This window comes from Lissotriton helveticus, chromosome 2_1 (genome assembly GCF_964261635.1).
Source record: "Lissotriton helveticus chromosome 2_1, aLisHel1.1, whole genome shotgun sequence".
NCBI lineage: Eukaryota > Metazoa > Chordata > Amphibia > Caudata > Salamandridae > Lissotriton > Lissotriton helveticus.
The window spans coordinates 479,136,803-479,157,399 of NC_136059.1; the positions used below are offsets into that span (position 1 = coordinate 479,136,803).

The 20,597-nt window shown below is 47.3% G+C and overlaps 1 long non-coding RNA gene across 1 annotated transcript; it reads left to right on the forward strand.

Annotated features, from left to right (window-relative positions):
* Positions 1-3,613: 3,613 nt before the first annotated feature.
* LOC144819392 (uncharacterized) lies at positions 3,614-19,300 on the forward strand. The gene is made up of 3 exons (XR_013607338.1): positions 3,614-4,087; positions 17,047-17,286; positions 18,516-19,300. It is a non-coding gene; the product is annotated as an uncharacterized LOC144819392 (long non-coding RNA).
* The last annotated feature ends 1,297 nt before the right edge of the window (positions 19,301-20,597 follow it).

Genomic DNA, 20,597 nt, shown 5'->3' on the forward strand with positions numbered 1-20,597 from the left:
GGAGGCTAGTCAGCTGGGGTGAGGAGGGGAAACGTGCAGCTATAGAGCCAAATATTGCACCCGAATTATGGAAGTTATACTTTGGAGCCCTGTATGAGTGTGAGGCAGAAGACAACCCAAACCCAGAGAATATGAGCAACATCCTGGAGCTTTCCCATGTTAGAAGGAGGGGATATCACGCTAATGGAGGTTTGTTATGCTATAACAAGCTTACTTCCCAACAAAGCCCAGGGCCTTGACAAACTCCCGGGGGATTTATTTCTGGAAGAACCTATTGTCTGGGCCCCATACCTGACTGCCTTATGTAAATGTAAATGTAGTTGAGCTTATATAGCGCACAGCTACCCGCAGTGGGTTTCCCGGCGCTTGCTTAGGGAACCCTTCCTGATATTCCCCTGTGAGATAGCAGGGTATCCACAAGGTGAAAGTCAGGCATCCCGCCGCGAGGGGCTGTTGTGGAGATTAAGCAAGCTGTTGCCCAGAGTCGCAGAGTGTGAACCTGTGAGTTGTGGAGGCACCGGGGCGAGAATTATCGAGTCCGTGGAATTTTTAGCCCAAGACCCGCCGGGACATTTAATGCAATGTTGAAGGGCATGAACCCCCCTGACACTTGGAAGGGGGCGGAAGTAGTACCCATATTGACAAAGGGTTGCCCTCTCCTACCCACCAACTATAGACCCATCAGCTTAATTGATAACACCCAAAAGCTGAAGGGCAGGGTCTTATTCCTCCGCATACAGGAGTGAATGGATGAGCAGGGAATTTTGAGCCCCTACCAGGCTGGCTTCAGACAAAATATGTCCACAGTGGACCAGATATTCAGATTAAAGCTATTGTTCTGGAAAACGGTGAGGATGGAGGGTGGCAGCCTCTATCTCATATTTGTCAATCTGAAGTCCGCCTTTAATCTCGTGCCAAGAAAGGAGCTCTGGAAGGGGAAGGTGCTTGACGAGCTTGGGTGTCCGCCATACCTTCTTAATGTGCTGGTGAGGCTGCACGCTGATAATTATGCCCAGGTTAGGTGTGGTAAATTGGGAGAACTTTCCTCGCGCTTCCCTATCAGAAAGGGGGTCAGACAGGGCTGCGTTCTAGCCCCCACATTATTCTGCCTTTATATTAATGGCCTCATTGCTTTTTTAAATAACATTAAAGATGCAGATGCACAGAAATTGGCCACTGGGAAAATACCTGCGTTGATGTATGCAGACGACACTTTGTTATTGTCGAAGTCACCACTAGGCATACAACGCACTCTGGATGGGTTTGCCCAGTTTTGCAACATGAGAGGTCTGGAGATAAATGTATCCAAGACAAAATTTATGGTTTTTAACCCCCCAAAGAGCACGCGCCCAAACCCCTCTCTAAACGGTATTCCCCTTGTTAAAGTAAAGACATTTGACTATCTGGGCATAACATTGTCTGAGCAATTCGGGTGGGGCCACAGATTACCAAAGCACGGCTTAGGCTCACCCAGACATCAAGGAGGATCATGAAAATGCTCAGATCATCAACCTTCAAGCCTGCTGCCCCTGTGGTGGAGATATATAAGGCTCAAGCTAGAGGGGCTACTATGTATGGGGCAGAGCTTTGGGGGCATAGTTCCACCATAGAACTTATGACGATAGAAAATAACTTCATGAGACAGCTCATTGGTTTACCACGTAGTACACCGTAGTACACCACTGGTGCCCCTCCGCACGTACTTGGGCATGAGGCCAATTGATCAAGAGATCGCCCTTCGGTCGCTGATATTTTGGAGGAGGCTATGGGTAACTCCCGAGTTGAGTGCGTTTAAAGAAGAGCTGAAAGAGCTCCTTCCCAAACTTAAGCACAGCAAAACTTTATGGTTGGCCCACAATAGAAGCCTTGCCATCAGGATCGGGCTACCGGACCTTTGGCTAACTCCTGAGTCATTCTGCCCCACGATATCCAGGGCGGATCTCGCGAAACAGTATAGGCAATCTAATCTGCTGCTTTACAGGAGAGCTCTAAAGAGGGCAGGTTGACCAGGGTGTTTTTACAAGTAAAGGAGACGTACATAAAGGAATCCTTTCTGGACTCAATCCAGCCACCTATGACGAGGAAGTTGTACGCGCAATTTAGATGGGGGAACTTACCTCTGGCAGAGTATACCAGTTCATGGGCACCGGAGAATTTGTGTGTGTGTCCTAGCTGCAAATCAATGGTTGAATCAGAGTTGCACGTTCTATTTTTTTGCCCGGCAAACGCGCTACCCCGCAAACGCTGGGTAATCCAATTATGTAAAAAAATTTGGGTTCACCCGCTGTGCCGAGGCATTTAGAGTTTTAAAATACGATACTGAACCTCCAATTGTATTCGCAGTATCACGGTTTATAAAAGCTATGCGGCATATTAGAAGAAGTATTTTTAAACTTTCGTAGGGCAGGATAACCTTGTGATACCTTGTCTGCTGTTTTTTTTAAACATTTTTATTATTGCATTGGGCACTTTAATGTTTGTTCGGGTCATTTTCTCTCTTTAAAGATCTGTATTGTGCACCATGTGTCATCTTTCTTAATCATGTATATACTATGATAATGTTTTATTGTATAAATTGTGCATGTATCCAGGAAATGTTTATTATGCACTTTTATGGCCTAATCGACCGAAATAAAGTTTTACTAAGATAAGATAAGTTGTGTTTTATTATGCTATGCTTTGTTTGGCTATGCTATGCTTTGTTATGCTCTGCTATGCTTTGTTATGCTGTTTTGTTATGCTATGTTAAGCTTTGTTTTGTTATGCTATGCTATGTTGTGTTGTGTTTTTTTATGCTATGCTATGTTTTGTTGTGTTTTGTTATGCTATTCTATGTTTTGTTAAGTATGCTATGTTTTGTTGTGTTTTGTTATGCTATGCTATGTTTGTTGTGTTTTGCTATGTTTTGTTATGCTCTGTTTTTGTTATGCTATGCTTTGTTTTGTTATGTTATGCTATGTTTTGTTATGTTATGCTATGTTTTATTCTGCTATGTTTTGTTATGCTATGTTTTGTTCTATGCTATGTTTGTTTTGCTATGCTTTGTTATGTTATGCTATGCTTTGTTTTGTTATGCTATGTTTTGTTATGATATGCTATGTTTTGTTGTGTTTTGTTATGCTATGCTCTGCTTTGTTGTGTTTTGTTATGCTATGCTATGTTTTGTTAAGCTATGCTGGTGAGGGTGTGTGAGTGTGTGTGAGGGTGAGTGAGGGTGAGTGAGGGTGAAGGGGTGTGAGGGTGAGGGGTTGTGAGGGTGAGGGGGTGAGGGTGTGTGAAGGTGTGAGGGTGAGGGGGTGTGAGTGAGGGGGTGTGAGGGAGTGAGGGGGTGTGAGGGTGAGGGTGTGAGGGTGAGTGAGGGTGTGTGAGGGTGAGGGGGTGAGGGTGTGTGAGGGTGAGGGGGGTGAGGATGTGTGAGGGTGAGGGGGGGTGAGGGTGAGGGGGTGTGAGGGTGAGTGAGGGGGTGTGAGGGCGAGTGACACATTCACTTTTTTTACAGACAGGAAATTAAGTCATTTGCCCAGAATCACAAATCTGTTTCTGTGTGGCTGCGGGCGCGCTCTGAGCACCTCCCACTTCGTCTCTTGTCTTCCGGCTTCCGGCGGTAGTTTCGGTGCCGCCGGTGTTGCGGCGTTGAGGTAACTGCATCCGTCCTTATCCTACTGCTTTGAGCGGGCGGTAGAGAAAAATTGGAGATTTGCGACCTGAGACCCGCAACTCGAGACCCGAGGATTAAACCGCGACCAAATCAGCGAATGCGCTGCAGTGGACCACGAGTCTAGCGGGCAGCGCGGGAGGTGGGGGCTCTATTCTTGTTTTGAGAGGGGAGCCAGCCCGTAGTGGACTGCAAGGACCTCGCAGGTTTAGAGTCCCCCTAGCCAAAGGCGGCAGAAAATCATCGCGAGCAAGCACCGGGCATTCCCATCGAGGAGGTTGTCAGTGGTGAGGAGATATAAAAAGCCACAGTAAGACAAAGGTGGTGATTCTCAAACAAGCTGTGGACCAAGCCCAGAGACAGTTTGTTGCCTGGAGAAATTAGTTTTTAAAGGTGAAGTGGGGGAGGAGAGCGCAGGCCCACAGAACAGAGGTAAGTGAAGAGGTACATTCCTCCCTCCCTATTAAATAGTACGAAGTGTATTTGATATAGGAGATTGTAACGCTCCTAGGATCTGTGGGAATCCTAAAGAAAGTGAAGTAGAAAACCGTCGGTAATTTTGGTTACTCTGGGGGATCAAAAAAGAAATGGACCTGGGGAAAAATAAACCACGCAAAGCCGCGAAGAATTCCAAGAAATTAGGAAATAGAAGCCAAGGGGCAGAAGATCTATTGGATTTATCTAAAGACTTGAGTAATGTAATAAATGTGATGGCAACACCAACTGGAAGTAAAACACCTGCGATGGGGTCTACCCCGCCCTCAGGGACAATCCAACAGAAAGCGCTGTTGACCTCTAAGACAGCAAGTGCAAAAGGCGGAATGGCAGTCTCAAAATCCATTAAAGACTTTTTGGGCAAGCACTTTAAAGTGAAAGAGACACCTGAAAGGGAGATGACTGAAGTGGAGCCCCTAAAAATAACAGAGGACCAAGTAATAAACGTGGAAATCCTGAACCAGACGAACTTTGACATCGCCGAGATCCCAACAGAACCACGATTGTCCTCCTCCCCTCGGTTATTTCAGTCTTTATTTATTTAGGACATTGAAGTTGAGGTGGAGGAAGAAGAAATTCAGAGTGAAATACAGTGTGAAAACCAGAGTACACACGGGCGGGAGGAAAACTCGGTCGATCTTAGCCCTAACGTGAAAGAAAGACTGCTAAATGTCCATACTGTTCATACGGATATATCAGGCCTGCATAGTCTGGAGGTGACGGGCTCTTCCAGTTTATCAATGCTAGACGTTATGTTGATGCTCCAGAAAACTTTGCAGGGCATACTAGAAGTGTCAGTTTTAATTAATGAAATTTTAAAGACACAAAGTAACAAGTTTAAGAACATAATTGGGAAGCTGATGCAGATTAAAGGTCAAATGCCTTCCTTAGTAAGACCGGTAGTGAATAATGCAGATGAGGTGGAAGAAGAGATAAGGGTGAACCGAGCCAAGGAGGATGATCCAACAGTATATATTTCCCGTTGCCCAATGATTATAAAAAGGTATGGCGAAAGGAGGTGTTTTCCGAAGTGGAGGAAGGGGAAAAGGGCCCCATGCACAAGCCAGGTAGCAAAACAACAGGAAAAGGGGAAGGAGGTAAACCCCGAGCCAAGGCCCAAAGACAAGGTAGGGTTGCTAGAAACAAGAAAGTTAACCTTTGCGGGCATAGGAGCAAGTTCCCATAGAATTGAATATCAAAGTAGGAGGGAATCAGGGAATAACAAGGTAAAGAGTGTGAAAGTCCCCTTGAGGAAGTACCCAGGGGGAAAGGAGGAGAATGCATCTGAATGGGGGACAGAGACATATATAGGGGCAGGGCCCAGTAACCCAATCCCGGGGAAAGACTGCAGGAGTAGGAATAGGGGTAGAGTAGAAGTCAATATGGACAGAAGGGATGAAAGGATGGATGATAGTCTAAATAGTCTACAGACAAACAGAACTGTGGACACTTGTCTAACAAGTTTAAGAACATAATTGGGAAGCTGATGCAGATTAAAGGTCAAATGCATTCCTTAGTAAGACTGGTAGTGAATAATGCAGATGAGGTGGAAGAAGAGATAAGGGTGAACCGACCCAAAGAGGATGATCCAACAGTATATATTTCCCGTTGCCCAATGATTATAAAAAGGTATGGCGAAAGGAGGTGTTTTCCGAAGTGGAGGAAGGGGAAAAGGGCCCCATGCACAAGCCAGGTAGCAAAACAACAGGAAAAGGGGAAGGAGGTAAACCCCGAGCCAAGGCCCAAAGACAAGGTAGGGTTGCTAGAAACAAGAAAGTTAACCTTTGCGGGCATAGGAGCAAGTTCCCATAGAATTGAACATTAAAGTAGGAGGGAATCAGGGAATAACAAGGTAAAGAGTGTGAAAGTCCCCTTGAGGAAGTACCCAGGGGGAAAGGAGGAGAATGCATCTGAATGGGGGACAGAGACATATATAGGGGCAGGGCCCAGTAACCCAATCCCGGGGAAAGACTGCAGGAGTAGGAATAGGGGTAGAGTAGAAGTCAATATGGACAGAAGGGATGAAAGGATGGATGATAGTCTAAATAGTCTACAGACAAACAGAACTGTGGACACTTGTCTATTTGTAGAACCTATCGGACACGGAGAGGGGGGAAAAGAGCGAAGATATTAAAGCCTCTAAATCGCTCACAGCTCCTCTTGTCATTTGCAAAATGTCCCAGCTTAAAATATGTTAGTACAGATGATTTAAAATAAGTGGTATTTTTGAGTAATACCAAAGGGGAAGAAATAACAAATGTCCTTCTCCACTCAGCACTAATAAAAGTCGCAATGGAAAAAGCTGAAGCTGAAATGCTAAGGGAAGGAATTAGATTACTAAAGAGAGAGGATGTGATAATGGATATTCAAGGGAAACAGTTCCTCAGAAATCATGCGGGGCTGGGAGAACTGCAAATAAAAATGATCACTGCGGGACGGGGTAATAAGGAACCTCTGGAAATCACCATAATCCCTAAAAAGCTAAGGTGGGGGAGGAAGATGTCCTGGTTGGGAATAGGTATAGAGAACTAGCTTATATAGACTGTGAGGAAGAGGGGAACCTGAGTAACATTGACTAGGAACGTGGGTCGTCGTGTAGCCTATCCTTCTTGTCCTGGAATGTCAATGGGTACAAAAGAATACGGACTCAGGAAGGCTTTAAAAATATCCTGGGGAACACCGATATTCTATGCTTACAGGAGACTTCATTGTGTGACAAAACCCCAGGCACAGACGGTTTTACTCACCATGTAAAACCTGCAAGAAAGAACCAAGTAGGTATAGGGCATCAGGTGGACAGATGACGTTGGTCTCAACAAGGATAGTGAGTGATATACGTCTTTTTGATTTAAAGTGTAACTGCCCTATAGACTATATTTTTGCGCAGGCATGGTGTTTCCACTTAATACAACACTTTGAAATACTTATGGTAGAGGGCAGCGATCATTTCCCGCTACGGATGGAACTGCAGGTAAACAGGGTCCCGCCGAGAGAGAAAGTGCTACAAGTAGATATTGAATACCCAAAGCGTCTTACAACCTGGATCAGCGAGGAATATATAAAGAAATTGAGTGCATTCCAGATAATAGTTGATATAGAAAATCTACCATCAGGGGAGGATCTATCCTGGTATGAGGATATAATAAAGCAACTTGTAGAATGCCTGAGGATAAAAATCAAACGGGGAAGCCAGGGTTCAGTAAGTAAAACTAAATTAAATTCTTATAAACCATGGTCTGACGAAGAGTGCCGGAAAGTAAAGGCCACTATTAGGCAACTCGAAAGATGCCTTAGATGTAGTTACAACAATGTAGCATCAGCAGAACGTAAGAAACTGAGGATAGATTATAAAGCAACTATTAGAGAAAAAAAAAGATCCTTTAAAGAAAAATGCTGGATGAACTTACTCGAGGCAATAGAAGAAAAAAATGTCAAAGGCTTCTGGAAAATGATACAGGAATGTACGGTGAAAGGGCCAGGGACTATGCAGTGCTCAGTCCCAGACGATAAGTGGGTAACCTATCTGGAGGAAATTTATGGCAAATGGCCAAGGAGGGGGGAAATACCATCATCCAGCTGGACAGGAGTCAGGGAAGAAGTAAAAGGGCAGTTCTCCCCAGACCATATTAAGACTATAATAGTAGGATTTAATTTAACACGTGTGGCTGGCCCAGATAACCTACCGGCAGTCATTATAAAAACTAACCCAGAGTGGTGGGCAAAATTCCTCTCAAAGTTGTTTCTGAGAATCTTAGATACAGGTATTATGCCAGATAGTTGGAAAGGGGCTATTATAAGACCGATACATAAAAAGAGCGATTTAAACTCCCCTAAAAATTATAGCCTAATAAATCTCCTGGATATTGGAGAAAAAGTATTCTCCAAAGTAATCCTAGGGCTACTGAAAAATTGGGCAGAAGATAATTTGATAGTTCCCCCTGAACAGGGGGGATTTAAAGAAGGGCACTCAACGGTTGACCACTGCTTTGCTATCTGGGCGGTCGCACAGAAGTTGATAGAGCAGAGGGGTAACCTATTTTGCTGCTTTGTGGACTTCCGTGCTGCATTTGACCTCGTGGGCAGGAAGCAGCTGTGGTCAACCCTTGCAGGTCACAAAATATATGATGATCTGCTAGCCCTCGTACAGGCCTTACATTCAGAAAATTGGGCCCAGGTAATCCTGGATGAGGAGGGAGGATTGTCTGGGAGGATCCAGATGGGAAATGGCTTGAGGCAGGGGTGCGTACTAGCCCCCTTGCTTTTCTCTCTGTTTATAGCTGATCTACCACTGAAACTAGGAGAGGCCAGAGGGGCTAGCCCAGAATTAGGAGGTAACCACATATCTTGCCTGCTATATGCGGATGACCTGGTGTTCATGGACCAAACAGAGATAGGTCTCCAGAGGAAATTAAACATATTTCATGAATACTGCTTAAATAAAAAACTAGTAGTGAACATGGGGAAGACCAAAATATTATGTTATGGTAGAAGCACGACTAGGTTCCTTTGGTGTCTAGGTACAGTTCTATTAGAGAGGGTAACAGAGTATAGATACCTGGGAATATGGTTCACGAGCAATCTGAAATGGTATACCCATCTGGAAACTTTAAAAATGAGGGCAACGGCTACTGTGAAGGGTCTAAAAAGATTCAACAGCGTGTATGGCGAAATGTCAGATGGGCCGTTAATAAAGGCCTACTTAGCAATGGTCCCTGCGCATTTTCTTTATGGGGCAGAGGTACTTACTCTAAGTGGGAAAAAATGTTGGAATACAGAGGAGGGAAATATTCTGAAAAGCCTGTTCTCGCTGCCAAAATCATCAATGGTACAAGCAGATAGAGTAGAGCTGGAACTCACCTCTTGGGCAGTAACTGCCAGTATGGCCCTAATACGCTTTTGGCAGTGCCTAGGGTCAGGGGAGATTCATAAAATCTCCCAGTGGTGTAGAGGTGAAATTGCCATTAGTGAGCTGTCCTGGGCAAAAGTGTGAGGGTGAGTGAGTGTGTGTGAGGGTGAGTGTGTGTGAGGGTGAGGGGGTGTGAGGGGGTGTGAGGGTGTGTGAGGGTGAGGGTGTGTGAGGGTGTGTGAGGGTGTGTGAGGGTGAGGGGGTGTGAGGGTGAGGGTGTGAGGGTATGTGAGGGTAAGGGGTGTGAGGGGCAGGGATGTGAGGGGGAGTGAGGGGGAGGGTGAGGGTGTGTGAGGGTGAGGGGGTGTGAGGGTGGGTGAGAGGGTATATGAGGGTGAGAGGGTTTGTGAGGTTGAAAGGGTGTGTGAGAGGGTGGGTGAGGGTGAGAGGGTGGGTGTGGGTGTGTGAGAGGGTGAGGGTGAGGGGGTGTAAGTGTGAGGGTGTGAGGGTGTGAGGGTGAGGGGATGTGTGAGGGTGAGGGTATGTGAGGGTGAGGGGGTGTGAGGGTGGGTAAGAGGGTGTGTGAGGGTGAGGGTGAGAGGGTGTATGAGGGTGAAAGGGTGTGTGAGGGTGAGAGGGTGGGTGAGGGTGAGAGGGTGGGTGAGGGTGGATGTGAGGGTGAGGGGGTGTGAGGGTGAGGGGGTGTGAGGGTGAGGGGGTGTGAGGGAGGGTGAGGGGATGTGAGGGTGAGGGGATGTGAGTTTGAGGGGGTGTGAGGGTGAGAGGGTGTGTGAGGGTGAGAGGGTGTGTGAGGATGAGGATGAGGGGTGTGAGAGTGATGGGGTGTGAGAGTGAGGGGGTGTGAGGGTGAGGAGTGTGAGGGTGAGGGGGTGTGAGGGTGAGGGTGTGTGAAGGGTAAGGGTGTGTGGGGATGTGAGGGGGTGAGGGTGAGAAGGTTGTGAGGGTGAGGGGTGAGGGTGTGAGGGTGAGTAAATGTGTGTGAGGGTGGGTGAGGGTGTGAGGGTGAGTGAGGGTGTGAGGGTGTGTGAGGGTCCAAAGTAAATGGTGGCAGGGCAGACATCATAAGACAGAGGGAAGAGACTGTGTGGTGACTGTGTTGGTCAGTTTCAGAATCAGGAGGGGCAGAGTCAGCAAAGTCTGCGAGGGATCAACGTGTCTAGAGGCAAAGCATAGCGGATGTAGCATTGCAGCTAGCAAGTCGAGTGTTTTCAAGCAGAGTGCCCCTAGAGAGATGGCAACACAGCAATTGCATTTGAGGAGCAAGGCTACTGTAAACAAGCACGGTAGGCTTTCACTTTCGTCCAGAAAAAAAAACGAGAAAGGTGCAAAGAATGCCGAACAAAACATGGATTCCCCGCGAAATGGATGCAAAAAAAACCAAGCTCTCGGCATTGCTGTAGTGGGTGGACGGGAAGGCGGGAGAGCATTCCTTTGAAATCTGATGCCAAGGTGCAGAAAAATGGTGGTGTGTGATGTGCACGCGGGGGAGCGGTAGCCTTTGAAGTCTGATGCCGAGGCACAGACAAATGGTGCTGTGTGAAGTGGCAGGCTCTGTGCCCGCGCATAGCTCACATCAACTGTACGCGATCCGCAGGCTAGGTAGACTTTTCTTTCCCCCTTACTATAATCTCGCCTATTTATCCCTGCGGGATATAATAGGCGAGACCTAAAAAGGGAGAGTGTGCATGACTGGTTTAGCCGACCCCAGAGGGAGGACCAAACAGTCAGGGCCCACAGCATTGGGCTAACCACTCCTCCCCTGCTTTCCAGCAGACTCTCCCACCTGCCCGCCCCCAAACAAACACTTCTGCTTTCTTGCAGTGCAAGAAGTAGAAATATAAATTGGTAGTTTTACCATTTTATGTTTCTGCTTCTCACACTGCGAGAAAGCAGTGGGGCAACGCTTCTCAGCCCTAATCGAGGAGCCGCCCCTGATATGTGCACCTCAATGGTTCTACTTTGCATACCAGGACTTGGACTGTTTCCCATGAGTCTCTGTCTTGGATTTGGGACATTTGCATGAGAGCCATTTTTGGTTACAGAGTATGAAGAACACACCCCTTTTCTGCTGCCTTGTTCATCCACAACCCACCTACAAGGAAGACTGTCCTGCATCCAGGTTGGCGCTTACTTTTCAGCTGCTGAGCTATTCTCCTTCTGGTAGTGAGGGGCCAGTGTGCTCCTTGCATATACGCTTACACATGTTGAGCACGCCTTGCCGTCAGTACAGCAAAAGTGAGTTCTGGCAGAAAATTCCTCAAGGACCTGAAGGGGGCTAGTTAGCTCCTTCTTGGCATCCGCTGTCCTGTGGGTCAGTACTCAATAGCGACAATGCTGTCAAGCTTCAATGCTGCATGCTGGGGATCAGCACTCATTCCTTAGACTCCAGGGTAGAACTATCTTTCACAGAGGAACAGCCGGGAGTTGCTTCAAAACGTATTTTTTGTTTATTTTTTGGCATGTGTGCGCATAGCTGGTTTTAGTACCTCGTTCATCCAGGATATGTTTATCTGCGACAGAGAGCTGTATCTCTGAACACTTTTGGTATTTGCTTAAGAGGACTTGGAACTGCATGCACAAGTGTCTGACTAGAATATTAGGTAGTCCGAGGTGAAGTGAGATGTAGCGTTTCCCGCCCCCAAGGAAGACTCGGATCAGAGCTCCTGTATGGCACGTCTTTATTCTTAATCTGCCACAACCTTACTGCCTTTCCCATTCCGTTTCCTGTCCCGCCCCTTCCCTTTCCGCTTGCCTTGTCCCAACATCAGGGTCAGGCGAAGACAACACGAAACATCCCCCTTTTGTATAATAATGCTTACTGTCTCTTAGAGTTCTTCAATAAGATGAGCCGGTCGTCTTATGATCCATCGAGGACGGCTGGGCCGCCCTGGTTCCTGTGTCTGGTGGTCCCTGACTTCTTCATGTCTTACCGGGCTGGAATGTTCTCGGTCACTGTTCTCACTTTGGCTCAGCGAGTCAGTGCTGGAGTCTTGGATTCGAGCTCTGTCTCAAACAGTGGGTTTACATCTTTTGAAGTATGATATGTTCCGGGTTATTCGTTTGTTGTCGGCCTCTGCCGTGATCATAGTCCCCTTTTGACTGGAGACTCGCAAGGGGTGAGCAAGGTACCGACTGTCTGCTTTCGTTCTGCGGTCGCGCTTGACCATCACCCAGTCTCCTTCCTGAATGTCTGTCTGCTTCGCATGTCTGCGTTGGTCGGCATAGGTGTTCATTTTCAATTTCTTGTCATGGTCCAGCTTTACCAGCGTGTCATGATCGGTGGTCACGGTTCGGGATTGTGAGGTAAGACTTGAGGTGGGTAACCGTGTGCGGGGAACTCGTCCAAGCATCAGAGTGATTGATTTGTGGTGCTGTGAGGCGTGGTGCGGTATGCTCGCAGTACTTCATTTAGGACTTGTTGTATATCACGGTGAGCGAGTTCGCTTGCTGGACCGCCTTCTTGAGAGTCCCCATAAACCGTTCAACCATGCCGTTGGCTTGAGGCCATAGGGGAGTGATTTTCCTGTGCTTAAAATTGAGATGTTTCGCAAATTCGGTGAATTTGTGACCATTGAACGGTGGGCCATTGTCTGTCTTTACTCCTATGGGGATTCCCCATGCTGCAAAAGTCTCGTCAATGACGGGGATCACTGCTGTCGCTTTGGTGGAATATACTTGATGTGCGATGGGAAACCGGGAATATTCGTCCATGATGACGATGATATATTTGCCCGATTTCAGCGGACCGAAGAAGTCAATGGCCACTTGCTGCCACACCCCATCTGGTAGTTCCGACATCTGTAGGGGAGCTGGCGGTTCGTCGCGACCCACTAGTTGGCATGAGACGCAGTCCTTAAGCGTAGTCTCCACCATCTGGTCAAGCAATGGGAACCAGACGCATTCCCGGAGTGCTTTCTTGGTGGCGACTATCCCTCTGTGACCTTCGTGGGCCAGGTTGATAATTCCCTGCCGTAATCGTTGAGGAATTACTATCCTCCCTCCTCTTAGCAGTAAACCGTCCGCGCTGAGTGATAGTTCTTCCTGGACATGTCTGAATGCCACAAGTTCTTGGACATCACCAGTTGTGTTTTGAGGGTTGTCCTTCAGATGTCTCCATGAGTTGGTACGTATTCGGTTCATGATGTCTTGAAGTGTGAGATCCTGAGTGGACGCCTCACGGATGGCCTCCAATGGTACGGCAGGAGGGCATGCATTGTCAATGACGAAGTGGATGTATTCCTCTGCCAGGGAGCATTGTTCTTTGGTATGTGGCTGTGGGTGCCTGGACATGTAGTCCGCTGGATTCTCCGACTTCCCGGGCTTGTGGACAATGGTGTATATATAGTCTTGGAGACGAAGTCCCCGTCTCTCTATGCGTGGAGGCATCTTTGCTCTGGGATTGCCGAATATTGTGATGAGGGCTTGGTGATCTGTGATAAGGGTAAAGTGCTTCCCGTAAACGAAGAGATGAAAGTGCTCGCAGGCCCATACAACGGCAAGGCTCTCCTTTTCAGGTTGCAAGTAGGCCTTCTCCGTGTCGGTGAGACTGCGACTGGCATAGGCAACTACATGGCGTTGGTCAGTGTCCTCGTTGTATTGCGCAAGGATGGCACCTAGCCCCACCGGACTGGCATCAACTGTTATTTCGGTTTTCCTCTTGGTGTCAAAGTAAGCCAGATTGATGGCAGAGCTCACAGCCTTCTTGATTTTGTTGAAGGCATGGTCACAGGCGGGTGTCCATAGAAATTGTTGACCTTGACGAGTAAGTTCTCTGAGTGGGTAGCTGATGGTCGTGTAATCTTTAATGTAGCGAGCGCAGTAGCTTGCCATTCCTAGGAATGATCGAAGGTCGCTGACGTCTTGTGGTTGTGGGGTATCTGCCAAGGCTGACACTTTCTCTGGGTCTGGTTTCATGCCGTCCTTGGAAAAGATGTGTCCATAGAACTTTAAAGTCGATTTGTGGAACTCACACTTGTCTGGGTTCAGTGTGAGGTTGGCATTTAGTAGCGCTTGGCATCCCTATCCAAGGCCGTGTTATGTTCTGTTTGGTTTTCTCCGAATACTAGGATATCGTCACTATAGTTGAAAGCATTCGGGATGCCTTGAATCACTTGACGAATAGCTTCCTGGAATATCTCGGCAGCCAAGGATATCCCAAAGTTGAGGCGTTTGTAGCAGAATAGGCCCTGGTGAGTTGTGAACGTAGTAATGTAGCGCGATTTCTCATGTAATTCTAACTGATGGTTTCCCTTGTTGAGATCCAACTTTGAGAAGACTGTCGCCCCATTGATGCAAGCGATCATATCGCTGATATGGGGTCCTGGATGTCGCTCCCTTTCGATGGCCGTGGTGGGTGTGCGCATGTCCACACATAGGCGTACTTTGTTACCTTGTACTTTTTTGGGCACTAGTACTACCGGCGATAGCCACGGGGTGGGCCCTGTGGATCATTCAATGATGTCTGTTCTCAACAGGTCTTGTAGCTCATCATCCACTGCCTGTTGCAGGAGGAACTGTACCTTTCTGTGGTGCTGCGCTATGGGCGTTACCAGTTTGTTAATATGCAGTTTGACCTTGAATTGATTAAGTTTCCCTAGGCCTTTGAAAAGATTCAGGAACTTGCTGATAATGTCCGGGGCACCCTCTATCATGTAGAGAAGTTTGACGAGCTTGAGGCGTTCTGCGGTTGGCAGGCTGAGAAGGCAATCTGCCGCGTCTGGGCCTTCAACCACGTGGACATAGGCTTGGATTTGTCGGTCTTTATAGGCTAGGGTTGTGCTGAACCATCCCAGGCATGGCAGCGACTTCCTGGACATCCAAGTGTAGACTTGAACGGCCGCTGGTTCCAATTTCGGTCGGGATTTCATGCTTTGATATTCTAGAGTGCAGATGTAATTCAGGGACGCTCCTGAATCTAGCACGAACTTGGCGGGGTGATTCCCTATCTGAATGTCCAGTTTGGGATATTTCTTTAGCCTGTCAGGATCTGTCACCATACATATATACTCATCGCTGTCCTGCGACACGGGCATGGGAGACGATGATTCGCTGGATGTTGATCTTCGGGACCTGTAGGTGCCAGCTGAGTGAAAGCTTGACCTCGACGAGCTGGAGGAGTGACCTTCTCTTCCTTTCACCGCTCGGGCATGATGACGAGTGCCTAACCTTGACGTGGTTGTTTTTTGCTCTGATTGTCGCGTTTGACAGGCTGCTTCAAAATAGTTTTTTCTCCCGCAGCGGTGACACTGTTGGCCGATGGCGGGACATTGTCCTGAGTGAGGGTATTCTTGTCCGCACCTATAACACTTTGATGCGGGTTTGCTGTTCCGACTGTGTCGCGGTTCATTGCGCGATGACGTCCCCCGGGAGGTCTGCGTGAACCTTCCTGATTTGTGGTGGTCCAATTGGCGCTTCGGGTCTGCGCGTGATTGCATTCTGAATGCTTGTTCCTTTTTCTCAGGTTTGTTGGCTTCCATCTTTTTGGCGTGATCTTCCGCTTGATCGTTTATGCGCGTTAGTTCTTCTATCTCTTCAAGGGTGTAGTGTTTTTTAATAGCCGGCGGCGTAGCGATTCTGATTGGCATCCCTCGATTATACGTAGTCGCAGCGCGTCTTCTGTGGTAAATGCGTCAAACTCATATTGTCGGGCTAATCGTCTGATGCCGGCAATGAAGTCACACATTGGTTCATCTTTTTCTTGTGATGCGAGGTTGAACGTGTACCGCTCATAGTCCAGATTGTGCTTGTGCAGGAATTTCCGATCTAGGGCCCCTTTTACGTCATCATATGAGGTGGCGCTGGCGGCAAGCAGTTCTTTGATGATTTGTGCGACGTCCTTTCCGATCAGGTTTCGCAGTGCTATTAGTTTCTGTTTAGGATCCTGCACCTGAGATCCTGTCATGAAGTCTTCGAAGTCCTCTGCCCAGCTCTTCCACTTGGGTCCCATGCTATTCCCTGATGTCAGCTCCAACGGTTCTGGCGGGCGTAGATACGACACTCCCATTAGTATTTGGGGTGGTTGCTGGGGTTGCAGCGCTGCTCCCATATCTGCTGGACGCGAGGTATCAGGGTCTGTCATCATTCTAGTTCTAGATGTCTGTTTCCTGGCCAGCTGCTGCCTGATTTGCAGAACTTTTGGTGACTTTTGGAGATTAGCCTGACTTTAAAATGGCCGCCACAAAAAGGTCAATGTAGGTTTATGGCCGGCGCCTGACTTCAAAATGGCCACCACTCGGGACAAAACCTTCTTTCATAGTAGTTCATGGGCTTCCTCTCTTCATCGATATATTTATGCCCAGAATCTTTGCTACTCCTCTCATGCAGGATCAGTGTTTGAGACTCATCCCTCGCCAGCTCTGTCTCAGCTTGCGACGCTCAGGCAGCATCCAGGCTCCCTCTCGCGTTTTCGCGCTTTTCTCGCGCTGCTGTGTATTCAGCGCATTCACGGAGGGGGATCGGCAGTGGTGGCGGCTCCTGTCTTCAGGAGGGTAGCGCTCAGGCAGCGCTCGAAACTTTCCGCGCGTTCACTCGCGCCTTTGCACCCTCGGCTATTCCGACGCTGCAGGTGCTCCGTTCTTCGGCTTTATGCTTACAGCAAGGGGGGCATGAGCGGTGGGTGTCACGATCCCACCCTCGTCGCCAGTGTAGCGTTTCCCGCCCCCAAAAAAGACTCGGATCAGAGCTCCGGTATGGCACTTCTTTATTCTTACTCTGCCACAACCTTACTGCCTTTCCCATTCCGTTTCCTGTCCCGCCCCTTCCCTTTCCGCCTGCCCTGTCCCAACATCAGGGTCGGGCGAAGACAACACGACATGAGAGATATCACTCGCCCATCTAGAGTCTATTTTGATTTCCTAGGAGTGAGCTTCCTTTACTCCTTGTTTGTTTTAGCCATGCATTCAACATTCTCATTGGGCGTGTAAGTGAGTGTGTATAGTGAATGACGGCGGATGAGTGGAGTTGGAATAGGATGAAAATATGAGCACACTTCTCATAATGTTCGCTCTATCTCCCTTTCTACTGACTACAGGTCACCCAGTGGAGTTGGCTCCTCTCACACGCTGTTCTTAGAGAAGCATCCAGTTGGCCAAGCAAGGAAGGCCTGTCCCAATTGCAGTGAACCTTTATGCTGCTGAATCTTTGTTTCATCCACTCCCCCATTCCCTTGGGTTCCCCTCCTGGCGAGCAGTGAAGTACGTTCACCTGGCAGTACACTGTGGGAAGTGGTCGAACTCTTCTCTCCATCGTCCACGCCAGCTGGATACAACAGGTTAGTGCTTGTAGTATCCAGGTTTCTAACAGTGTCCGAAAATATGTCATCTGCTATGTAGTATTAATAAAATGATTCCTATTGCTGATACTCTGTAATATTAATCAGTATATGTGAATCATTTGTTAGATAATGCATCGTAAAAGCATGCAGAATGTTAGACATAGATTTGTGATGAAATCTACCACAGATAAAACTAATGAGAAATGTAATAAGCTATTGGTATATCTTTTCTATATGCATAAATGAACATTAATAGATAAAACAATAACATACATTTCCTTACTTATGCATGGATAAAGTTATTTTAGGTATTAAGAAATGGACGCTAACATTAGAATGTGTAATATGAGCACTGATATCGATGTGAAAAAAATGTTATAATAATTTGTGCTTTGTAAAGGTTAAAATTAAGGGCCCGATTAGGATCGCGGTGAATCCGCATCCTCCGGGCCGGCCGAAGCCATTGCCGGGCCGGAGGATGCGGATTCACCGCGGCGGACACAGAAAAGACCCCCCGCCAGATTAGGATGGCTGGGGGGTCATTTTTCCGTCCGCCGCTTTTCCGCCGCGGTCGCCTTCCGACCGTGGCGGAAAAGCTCTAATATGGTGGCGGTGTCTATCAGACACCGCCAGCCATATTAGGATGCCGGCGGAGACATGCTTTTCCACGGCGGATTTTCCGCCGTAGAAAAGCATGTGGAGTTTGAGTATGGGGGCCCGTTGTGGGCCCCCAGGGGTGTTGGGGGTGGGGGTGCACATGGGGGGTACCTATGGTACCCCCCTGCATTTGCATGCACAAAGCGGCAGACACCGCTTTGTGCATGCCGCTTTGTGCATGCAAATGCAATGCATGCATTTTTAACATTGCGGCGGGTGCTGCTTGAAGCAGCACCTGCCGCAATGTTAAAGATACAGGATGTGACCGCCAGGGTGGCGGTCACACCCTAATTGGCTTGGAGAGAACGCCGCTGCCCTTGCGGACGGTCCCTCCACCTCGGGGGTCATCCGCCATCCTAATCGACCCCTTAGCGACGCTTCCAATTACTCAATGCTGTAACAAGCTTGTAGCATGGAAAGAGTATTGAAAAACTAATCTGTGAATTGACTATAAAATGTTATAATTTTTTTATAGGTAGTTCACACTTACGTAGTGTAGATGCAATTAATAATTGACATAAATGAAGAATTGATAGATTGTGTTTAATAACGTGTAATTTATATTTTAGCACAACTCAACGCGCACAAGCTGCATTTCATATTGGCCTCAAAACTTATTTTCCTTCCTAGTATGAACTGAATAGTCTGAAACCTACGAGAACTTTTCAGAAAGTTTCTACTTGTGCTCTAGCACTCAATAGTTCCTTTGATACTTGTGGCCTATTTGACCGGACCTGCAACAAATTTTTACTTCCTAGAGTACATGCTTGTGAACGAACTGACAAAGTGTGAGAGCATGGACTTGCCTACTTCCTAGATGTTATAACCAATTGGATGAATAAAAATCAATGATCTTATGGAAAATGCAAAGTAATGAGTAACTTAATCTTCCGGATTTGAAAACTTTACCTACTACATCATCTCATCCTATTGAAATTGACCAATGGGACAGAATGGTCTGATCAAATTGGTGATGTCATGTGTGTCAACCACAAATCGATGGAATATAATTTCTTTAAGCGCGGACAGGGGTGGCCCCTATCTTGAACACCTTTTCAACCCAACTTGTGGTACAGAGACTGATGATTTGGACTTCCAGAAACTAATGTGAACTGAGACATATTACTGCATTTGCTGCCGGCTGTTATGCTTGCGTAAGTGGAACCTGCCCGGCTGGAAGGTTTCCGACAATCAGCTGTGGCATTTGATGCTGCAGTGCGGACAGGGACAGACAAATCTGTTCATGGATGGGAACTGGTCATTTTGATGATTACTGAACTTACATCTATAGGGTTTGTATAAGGGTTATATGCTTTAAAGGCTCATTTCTCATGATTCAATCTCCTTCAACGAAGGAAAATGTTCTTTTTCATCTTGACTCTTATAGCTTTATTAATGCTTATTAAAATGCTATAAAATCGTACATCAATTTTATATGAACATTTCTTTAGATATGATAAAGATACCAACTGAGATAACCATTCTGTTTCATTAAGTTGTGGGGGTCATTTTTGTCCGTTTGCCAAATTCATTTGATCTGAACAGTTTCTGCAATTTGGTAATGAATAAATGTTAACTATTATCTTATTCCAGGTCCTCATATGATAACAGTTCATCCCTAAGTATTCTAGTCCCTTTCAGCACAGAACAAGATCAATTGAAGGACCTAAGGGGAGACAGAAATTGGTAGCTGAGGTTATTCTGGGATGATTTATTCTGTAGTAAATGTTAGGAATTAGAAACCTTGACATGTGGGATTGGTGCAGAAACTCCGGTATTTAGACCATAGCCCTAACCACTGTAAATTCATAGCATTTATTGATGCTCCCTAGCGCAAGTAAAGAGGCGCGTCGGAACGTAGCCGTTGCTTGACTTACTGTTCCAGTACCACGCCCCCTTTCCACTTCCTGGTTCCTGATCGCGTCCTCCGTGGCGTGTTGTAGATCCCTCTGGGCGTTTGTGGAGAAATTCCTTCCTGCATCTTGCCGCCGTCCCTTGCTGCAGTGCCCCGCTTTCCTTGTGCGCAGTGAGAAAGTTCTTGCCGGTGTTCGGCATTTCTCTATTATCGCGCTCGAGCAAGCTTTGGTTCTTTCCCTACCTTTCCTCACGCATTGTGCGGGCGTCCTGCTCGACTCCTTTCCTTAACCGCCGGCTTTGTGGCACTAAGCAACCTTATTTCTCCCTTTTACATTTTGATTCCTTCTGAGAGAGAGCGCTCCGCCCTGGTTGTCCTTAAGGGCCGGGTGTCTCTCCTCCTGAGTGTGTTACCACTCCGCTGTTCACTCCCCTACACAGCCGGCTGGGACACCTCACTCCTTATCTTGTTTTCTTTTGTTTGTCTGGTGTGTGAGTCCTTTGATAGTTCTGTCCTTCCTGGCCTGGTAATTTTGGGTCTACTGAATTCCCTCTTCACAGAACTCATCTATACGGCGATCACGACCTTCATTTGGGGTAAGAATACCTGGTACAACCCTGCATGTCAATGTTTTAAAAGTTACAGTGGTATCTAGATAAGAGTGTATATTACCTAGTGCTACCTGGTTTTGTTTCCTAGCCTGGACCACCACCTGAGACTCTTCCTACTATAAGCTGACCCCCTCGTATGAGGAGAGTGGTGGACACTCCTTGGGTTATTCCCTCATACTTTTAGG